The sequence below is a fragment of the Prunus persica genome, chromosome G6, assembly GCF_000346465.2.
Source record: "Prunus persica cultivar Lovell chromosome G6, Prunus_persica_NCBIv2, whole genome shotgun sequence".
Classification (NCBI taxonomy): Eukaryota; Viridiplantae; Streptophyta; class Magnoliopsida; order Rosales; family Rosaceae; genus Prunus; species Prunus persica.
This window is the reverse complement of record NC_034014.1, coordinates 19,682,743-19,692,816: the sequence shown is the minus strand read 5'-3', so window position 1 is coordinate 19,692,816 and position 10,074 is coordinate 19,682,743. Positions and strand designations below refer to the sequence as shown.

General features: G+C 35.3%; 1 long non-coding RNA gene across 1 annotated transcript; it reads right to left on the bottom strand.

Annotated features, from left to right (window-relative positions):
* LOC109949492 lies at window positions 5,049–9,304 on the bottom strand. Its single transcript, XR_002271950.1, has 2 exons — window positions 5,992–9,304; window positions 5,049–5,252 (listed from the first exon to the last, which is right to left on the bottom strand). It is a non-coding gene; the product is annotated as an uncharacterized LOC109949492 (long non-coding RNA).

Genomic DNA, 10,074 nt, shown 5'->3' with positions numbered 1-10,074 from the left:
GATCTAAAGGGCTTGATAGTGGTTCAATTTGGTAGGGGTAGACATCAATTTGACCGATCCGAACCGTAATGGCTGGTTTTGTTTGGCTTTGACAAAAAAAAGTCGCAAGGTTTAAGACTAAACCGAACTGTAATGGTTTGCTTTTGTTGCAGTTTTGAGCTTTTGTAAATCGGTCTAAACCAAACCGGACCTTCCACTTGTAATTTTATTTTTATTTTATTTTACACGTGCAGTTCTCTCATTCGATGATAATTAGATAAGGATGTTAAATTTGAATTTTGATGGAACTTTGAAGTTATTCATCTTTGAATTGTAACTATATTAATTATTAAACTAGGATGATTTAATGTGCTATAGAAAATGAAAAATACGTTGAAAGTTATGAATTTTTGTTGTTGTAATTGGATAACAAAGTTAATATTTCAATGGTTTGCTCTATGAACCTCAGTATTACATATTTTCAGAGTCGCACTTACATGGTTTAGAAATTTCGAAAGTAACGTTGCGTGCATATTTTTTTTTAAACTAAAAAAAACTTAACAAAAACTCTAAGGGTGCTTTTTGTGGAGGTTTAGCGGAGGGTAAGGTGTGTCAGTCTGCCCTTGCTGCTGAAGCTGACGTTGTTCTCAGTGGCCTAAAACTGGCTCTGTCTTTGCATCATCGTAAGGTCATGATGGAAACTAATTCTCTGATTGTGAAGTCTAGGATTTCTGGGAACTATGGCAATCGAGCTTGGTCTTTTCTCCCGATCCTCTTAGAAATCCAAAGAATGGAGGCCCTTTTTTATTCTGTCGAGTGGTGTTGGATCCCTCGAAACAAAAATCGCGCGGCTCATATGGCGGCTTCGATTGGAATTGGAGCGGTGCATAGGGTAACCTGGCTTAACCAGCCACCATCGTCCCTTGTTCGTGTTTTAAGTTCTGATGGGCTTCCATGCCCACCTATAATGTAAATTTTTATTTTTGCTGAGACTGCTTCATGCACTAATTAAGCTGTGTTAGGATAGAGTCTGCAGTCTCAGCACTCTGCTTGCTATTTTCAGGCTCCCCTGTTTCCCGCTTTGGGTTTAATGAATTTCTCTTTGACCAAAAAAAAAAAACTAGAAAAACTTAACAGAGAAAATTATGTACAATTGGGTAAATATTGTACAGCTTCCAATTCACAACTCATAATCCTTTTGGACCAAAAAAGAAAAAATCAAACTGCAACTCTCTAAGCTGCTAAGCAGTGCAGGAATTAAAACCTTGCGTAGTACAAGATTTGGAGGATTTGAACATCAACAACAAACAACAGTCAGTATGTATGATATCAAATAGCACAAGATTGCAACTCCCCGGGTCAAGCTTCTGTCATACTTTCTCACTGATCCGAAGCAAAACCAGGCTGAAATTCGATATATCACCCTAATTAATGGCCATTATAATCTTCAAAATGGCGCTGGCAAGAAATAAGCGGTGTGAAATCCATGCACCCTCCTCCTTCTCTCCCTTTCTTAGTTTCTTTTCCCATTACTTGTTCCCCTAAATTTCTCTCATCTTTCTCTTCTTCATCTTCCGCTAGTAAATGTGGAGGAGACAGCTCCAAGCGCTCCCATTCTTCCACAGTCATAGCAATCGAAAGGTAGTCTTTGCCAGCCATTGCTAAAGCTTCTAATGAAACTGACATGATTCGTCTGCAGGCTCTAACGGAATATATATACGACAGAGAATTTGTATAACTGTTTGCTAAAGCTTCGTAAATGCTAGCTTCAATTGGTTTGATAATGGCTGATCACTTGCCTAACAATGAGTTTATATATGCTCCCAATTCTAATCACAAAGAAGCGTACCGGTTTCATATGCTTTATAAGGGATCACGGGAAGGACATAAAATTCAAATGGGGAACTGTCGTCAGCCGTACACTTCAAATTCATGCATTATGAGGTCACACTTTACTCTTTTGCAACGGTGACTAAACAAGAGATCTTTTGTTTCTGTTTAGGCTGCTAAAAGCAGAGGACATGCGTTTTTCACATTATCTCTTCCTCTTTTACTCAGAAAGGCTCAAAGAAAGAAACTTCTGTCACTGCATGTGTCATCAAGCATATTGTCAGTGCTGATATATACAATACAACTCAGTTCATGGTCTTTAATTTTTGAAATTCCCGTGACCATATTTACCAGTATAGTCATCGTCATGTTCTTGGTGTTGGTGGGAAAATGTCAAAACACATGAAACTAGGTGAAACATTATGTAGCCGAAAAAAAAAAATATCTGGAATTGCGAAAGACTAGCATCAAGGTTAATTAGAGCAACAAACCACATTCCTAGACAAAATTTAGGGAGGAATTGCAAAAACACAGCTACAACCATGCTCCGTATCCACCTTCTAAAATAGAGAGACCTCCTAAATTTGAGGAGAGAAAAAGGACTCATAGTGGCTCTCTATAATTTAATGCTACTATTGTAATATTATGTTCATCATTTATTTAATGCTAACTATGATTTTTTGTTATTTTTTGCCTTGATTTTATTCCAAAATTGAATTAAAAGAGAAATTAAAGCATTTATAGGGATCTGTCATTTTATAACCCTCTAGTGAGTATGGGTGGAGTTGAAATTTTGTAGGGAGCTCCTAAAGTAGCTTTATAGTGTTTTTAGCTAAATTTTAACTAAAAAATAGGAAGCATGATTATAAATGCTTACCAAAACACTTACGGTTCCTTGTAATCTAAAGGGCTTGATAGTGGTACAATTTGGTTGGAGTGGACATCAACACGGCCGATCTGAACCGTAATGGTCAGTTTGTTTGGTTTGATTTTGACAAAAAAAAAAAAAAAAAAAAGTCACACGATTTAAGACCAAACTAGACCGTAATGGATTGCTTTGGTTGCGGTTTTGAGCTTTTGCAAATCGGCCTAAACTAAATCGAACCGTTTACTTGTATTTGTTTTTTTTTAATATATTTTTATTTTACATGTGGAGTCCTCCCATTTGATAATAACTAGATAAGGATGTTGAACTTGAAATTTAATGGAACTTTGAAGTTATTCATCTTTAAATTGTAACTATATTTTAGTCATTGAATTTTGAATATCACGTTGGTTTAATGCGCTAGAAAATAAAAAATATATAGGAATCTATGAATTTTTTTTTTTCTAATTGGCCTAATAGAGTTGATGTTAATGTTTTGCTCTATCAACCTCGGTATTACTTATTTTCATCACAGTCATACAAATATGGTTTAGAAATTTCGAATGTAACGCCGCTTGCATATTTTGTTTTTAAAGTAGAAAAACTTAGTAGACCAAATTACGAACAATTGGGTAAATACAAAACTCATAATGTCAAACTGCAACTCCCTTAGTTGCTGTGCAGTGTCCTGAAGTTCTTTGATCCTGGAGAATTTTCCAATTGCATCCGAATTATGTTAATGATTTCATTATAGGGATCCTCCACTTTATACACTTACAACCATAAAATCATCTATTTACATAAATGCATCTCCAAAAGTATTAATCAGACTTCCCCTCAAAGTCTAATTGTTTTACACGTACACATTTACTCCTTAATCATCAACACAACTTTCCATATTTAACACTGATTACTACAAATTTTTATGCTTAGTAATGATTCCCAAATAAACTCTCCAAATCATACCCAAAATCTATCAAAAGTTTTCTTTCATTCTCCACGCTAAGTAACACCAAAATCAGACTTCATAGACTAACTCACCATATACAATATGTAGCAAATTCCAGGAAACTACGAATCTCTGTCACATTAATATTTTGAATTTAATTCAACCCTGTTTCCAATTTGGGAGTATCCATTGAACCTCCATCCTTCAAAATCACAAATCCAAGAAACTAAATTTTAAAAAAAATCTCCAAGAGACTCAAAAGGTATCAGTACTTCCAATTTCAACATTCTAACTCAATTCTCACAATTACTATCATTCATTTTCGATGTAATAACTATCAATCGTTTCACCTTAATCCTTTGTAACCGAATCTAAATACACCATTATTTCTTCAAGTCCTTATATAACCTAGTGCTCCTCGTAAGTACCATATACTGAGAATTAATGATGAACTTTATCCAATATTTCTCCCTAAAAATCATCAAACAATTGCATACACACAATTTCCATAAGTCTTTGTGGAAAGTCTTGTTATTGCACAATGCTACTTCGATTATTAACATTATTCTCCAAAGTAATAACCACATATAAATATTTTTCCGATAATCCTACATAAATCTACGTTCTTTCAAAATATTACAACCTTTGTACTTAACATACCTAAACATATTCAACATAATCAAATAACATTTCAACTCCTCAACTTATTCCTCGTATATCCAGCCACTTTCCAATCTTTAAGTAAAAATCGAAGCCAAATCAGATTTTACTAATGCTAATATTGACGAATTTAAATTCTTAAACTTGTATATATGTATCGATCCAATTACCACTTAAACTCATAAAACAACAATGATTTACATTACTCACACTATCCTTCAATTCAACCCTATAGTGACCACACCTATGCAGCGCCACACTAATTTCGAAAACAAATCAATCCTTGCAAAATTTTAACTGTCATCTAATTTTCTCAACATCTTCAAATTCATTACCCTCATTTCTTTCAAATTTGAGACTTAAGTACTATAAAACTACAATTCTAATTTTTATAACTAGAAAACCTCGAGCATAAGGATAACTATGATACGTAAATCTATAAATACACTAACGTTCACTTTTCTTGAAATAGTTGTACTTGCATACATCAATCCCATCTAACTTTAAATATACTTGTGTACTGATGATCACTGGATTTTTTTTCCTCCAAAATCTATAGAGACCCTCAAAACCTATATTGTTACAGCTCCAAGATTCAAGCCTATTTCCAGTTCCTTTGCACAACTTCACAAGTTCTACCCAAAGAATCTAATGCCTGGGCTCTGATACCATCTTGTCACGCCCCGTTTCGAAAATAAGAAATATTCCCAAATCAGGGTGTGAGTCATATCATAGTCATAAGAATAAAATCTTACAACTATGATATGATAAGAAAAAGAGCCACAAATAAATACAAATTTACTTAACAACACAGAATCAGAGTCGCAGTAGCTCGTAATTAATTACACACTAAGATCTTAATCAAACGGTTGACTACTTATAAATGTTAATTACACAAATCAACAACAAAAGCCTAGTAGCTCAGTTGAAAACCTGCTTCCTCACACTTCGCCTTGAATCCTGCACAATCTATTAGGGTATGAGCATTCTAATACCCAGTAAAGTACCGTCAAACCCCTCAAGGTCAACTATCACAGCTAATCAAAGTGTCATGCATCAAACAACACCAGATATAGAAATTATGCAACCATATAAATAAATTTGCATATGCAGTGATGCCATGAACTCACTCCCTTCTAATCCCGCTAATTCATACCTTAGAGCAACAAGCCTGCATGTCCTATACCATGCGTTTTACCACTGTGGCTCCGAATACCCTAAAATATGAACTAGCGCCCATCAGTCCCTTAACCCAGTTTTCTTTTGTTTATGAATTTCTCGACTTTCACTTTTTATTAGAGGCCATGCTCCCATCACCTCGAATTTCTCCACTTTCACTTTTCATTAAAGGCCATGCTCCCATCACCTCAATATATTCAAGTCCTGCTCCCATCACTTGAATTTATTCCACACACACACACCTCAAACGCCATTGTCTTTATGATGCATATGTAATGCAGTGCAAACCCCATTTATCTATGCAGAATAATATTACAAATAATAACAATAATATATATCAGGCTTAATCACACGAATAACCCAACGTCAAAAATAATATTCATGGAGAAACATCAATAATAATATTCACATAACATCAAATAATATTTATCGAGCAAAGCAACAATAATATTCATATTTATAATATTGCATATAAGCACCAAGATTAAAAGTGATGTAGCCCAATCATCGGGAAATCAGGAAACCCTACCTCAGGTCCAGCTAGCTTAACCTTGTGCAGGTTCGTCCTTGAAAGTAAGTAGACCTAAAGCCCCAAGAAACACTTGACAAGTTGTTCGACCCGATCATTACTCCCTTAACCTTACGTTCAAACAAGCATTAGAACCAAGCGTCAAGGAAAAACCAATATATTCTCCTACTATAATTGTTCTACTCTTTGTCAAGGAAAAACCAATCTATTCCCCTGCTATAATTGTTCTACTCTTTGTGATGTTTAAAATCAGGTGGTTCGGCTCTAGACTCATAAAGAAAATTTAAAACATCAATTTAAAACAAAAATTTCAGTTTTGCTAAACATTTAGGTTGGAACACGTTAACTTTAAAAATTCACCAAATATTGAGTTTAAATCAAAATAATATAAAAAATTTCATATTACAACTAGACATAGAAAAATGAAAAATGTCAAAATTTGATGGAAATTAGGGTTAAGGAAGCATTCAAAATTGAAACCAAAACAGACTAGGCTGCAAAATGTTCTTTTTTTAAGGTTTGTACACTTTATTTTGAAAACTCACCCAAATTTCAATTTACAACCAAAATGGATAAAACTTTCTAGATTTGAAGAAAATACGTGAAAGTAAAACATATTAAAATTTCATGAAAATCCAAGTTCAGGAAGTTTTCAAACATGTACTCAAACATGGCATGCGGTAGAATAAAAACAATTCCAACAACATAGTCTCTACTTTGAAAATTCACAAAAAACTCAATTTAAATTAATGGCACAAAACCAACTTTGAGATATGAATTTTGATATAACAAAATCCTAGAATGAAATTGGTACAAAATCTCATCGAAATAATCTAGAATTTCACAGAAACACACTTTGAAAGAGATATATGTCATTGTGGTACTCTAACCAACACTTGATTTATAACTAGTACTCAAAGAGACAATAAGAAAATGAGCTTTATACCTTCAAAGAATCATTTACTTGAGATGATAGTGGCTAATTTTATCAATTGAAAGACAAGTAACAAACCATTTGAGAGAAAGTACACATCTATAACAAGAAATTCAATATAATCAAAGTACAAGTTCCACTCTAAACTTTCCCAAGGTGGCTATAGAAGTCCGATCAACCTAAATTTTTGATATGTTATAGTAGACAGAATTTTGAACAACTTTGATGAAGGAACCAAAGCCATTTGAGTACAAGAAGTCATAGAAATATTCTGAAACCGAGCATACTACTGTGAAATCAGAAAATGGTAAACATACTCTGATCATACCAACCTTTTGGAGGCTATACTAATCGGATTGAGGTGAAAATTGAGTATGTTACAGGAATCACGTAAATGAACAACTTTTATGAAGGAAGTTTTCTTATTTGAGCTCTCTAAATTTGAGTTCTCAGATGCTCCAAGGAAGTGACGAATTTTTTTGAATTTTTGAAGAAGAACAAAAGAAGAATAGGGATGAAAATATGTGAAAGAGGAAGAAAGGGATCATACAATGAATGATGAGGATAAGAATAATTTCATGATTGAAGATTCTTAGAGGTCAGTCATCAATTTAGAGTGGTAATACAATGAATGGGGAGGAAGAGAATACATTAAGGAATCTTAGGCTAGGTGAGTCATCAATTTCGAATAGGTGACTCACCATTTTCATAATTGCAAATTTGGAAGCTTGAGGCAAGAGGGGAAGAATGGGAGGAGGATGATTTGATTCCCTCCACGTTTCATATTCTTCTTCTATCTGTTTTTTTTTTTTTTGGCCTACAAGGATAGTTTGGTAATTTTCACACATAAGAGTATTTTGGTCATGTTTGTCCAACTTCAAATTCAACACAGTTAATTTACTAATCTCAATCCAAAATCACTTGATAAAATACCCATAATCATTCTCCACCATAATATTATTTTTCACTAAAATATGAAAATCCACCTTGAATTTTTCGGGCTATTACATGGATCCTCCGTGAGAAGAATCGAGCTGCTCGTGCTGCAGCTTCGATTGGTTCTGCAAAGTTGGGCGAACAGGCCACCTCCCTCCTTGTTTCTGATGGCCTATCATCCACTCCAAGTTAATGTATGGCTTTTGTCCGGTATAGAAGCTGGGTCTGGCCTTGCCTCTGAGGTCTAGTTGCTTCTCTATCGGTTATTATGGTCATTTTGTTTCTCTTTATGACTACTGTTTCTTTGTGCTCCTATGTTGGGGCTTCTAATGAAATCAGTTTATGTCCCAAAAATAAGGTGCTGTAGTGCAGGAATTATAACCATGCATTGTACAAGACTCAGAGGATATTTGGACATCAACAACAGACGCATAGCAACAGTATGTATGTATGTGAAATAGTACAAGATTGCAACTCCCTGGGGCAGCTGTCATAATTTCTCGTTGATCTGTAGCGAAACCAGGCTGAAATTCGATATATCATCCTAACAAGGGAGATTAAAATCTTCTGAGTGCTGGATCAGCAGGAAATGGGCGTTGGGAAATTTCCTCCTTCTCTTCCTTTCTTAGTTTCTTTTCCCATTACTTGTTCCTCGAATTGTCTCTCATCTTTTTCTTCTTCATCTTCCGCTAGTAAATGTGGAGGAGACAGCTCCAAGTCGCAGCGCTCCCATTCTTCCACAGTCATAGCAATTGAACGGTAGTCTGTACCAGCCATTGCTAAAGCTTCTAATGAAACTGACATGATTTTTCTGCAGGCTCTAACAAAATATATATACGATAGAGAGAAAGCTTCGTAAATGCTAGCTTCAATTGGTTTGATCGATAATGAGCTGATCACTTGCCTGACAATGAGTTTATATATGCTCCCAATTCTCATCATCACAAAGAGCCGTACCAGTTTCATATACTTTATATGAGATCACGGGAAGAACATAAAAATCAAATGGGAAACTATCTTCCGTACACTTCAGGTTCACAGAGGGAAACTGATGGCAGACTATTCTTTGAAGGTGAAATGTTGTTCTCGTGAAGATGGGTCCTATTTGCTTTGCTCATTAACCTTCTTTTGTTTGAAGGCTTAGCCTTATGAGGTCACACGTTACTCTTTGGTATTTGGATGCTGACATCTTGCAGTAGATATCCACTGTTGAAGGCAGTCATGCTAAGCTTGACTACTAGGCATTTTAGGCACCTACGTGTACTAATGGGAAGTACTTGAAAAGTAATATTTAATTGCTTATACATTGGAGGGAATTGAATCCTAGATGTTTAAGTCTAACATGATAACCTTCTCTCCCTCACCACTTGGGCGAACCCAATGGCTTGTAAATTGTAATGAATTTGAATCCACTCTATAATTAATAAATCAAATGTCTTCATATTTTTGGGGAGTTCTATCCTTTTGATACCAAAGTGGACAGTATAGTTGAAGGAAGTTGAGGTTCCACCCTAAAATCAATTGGTAATGGGGACCCTAGCCCAACTCCTTATAAGCCTTTATTAGGTTTCTCAACTTTCCAATATAGGACTTTTACCTTCACATTCTCACACACCCCCGCACGTATGGCGAATTTTCAAGTCTAACACGTGGACAACACATATTGAGTAACGTAGAGCATGTGTGATTGTTGGACTTTCACACATGGACTAACCCACTATGATACCATGAAGTTTATTTGCAGTAACTTAATGCTAACAGACCAAACATGAATGTATTTGTTTCCTTGGAAAGTGATTGTATGATCAGTGGTGGAATTTGCATTGCCAAAAAAGTAGCTTGCTGAATCATTTGTTGCATACATAGCGGCTGAAACAGAGTTTCCAAAATCGATGGTGGTAATATTGCCATGGGTGAGAGTATACTCCATGGATTTCAGAATCTCATGAAGTTGCTTCAAGTGACCTATTTTGGTTGATTCAAGTTACCATATTCATCAAAAGGAGCATCATAATCATAAGTTGTGGGAATGTATGCAACTGATATTCGACCAAAGCTTGTTCCACTATGCAATAGTTCTGGAAAGTGCCTCCAGTCTGGAAGAACCTTGCAACAGAGAAGGCAAGATCCTCAGCAGTCCTAAGTGGTCTTTATCATCCCAGCTCTTGAACCAGCCGGTCCAATTCTCAATCCACATTTTAAGGCTGTTGTCA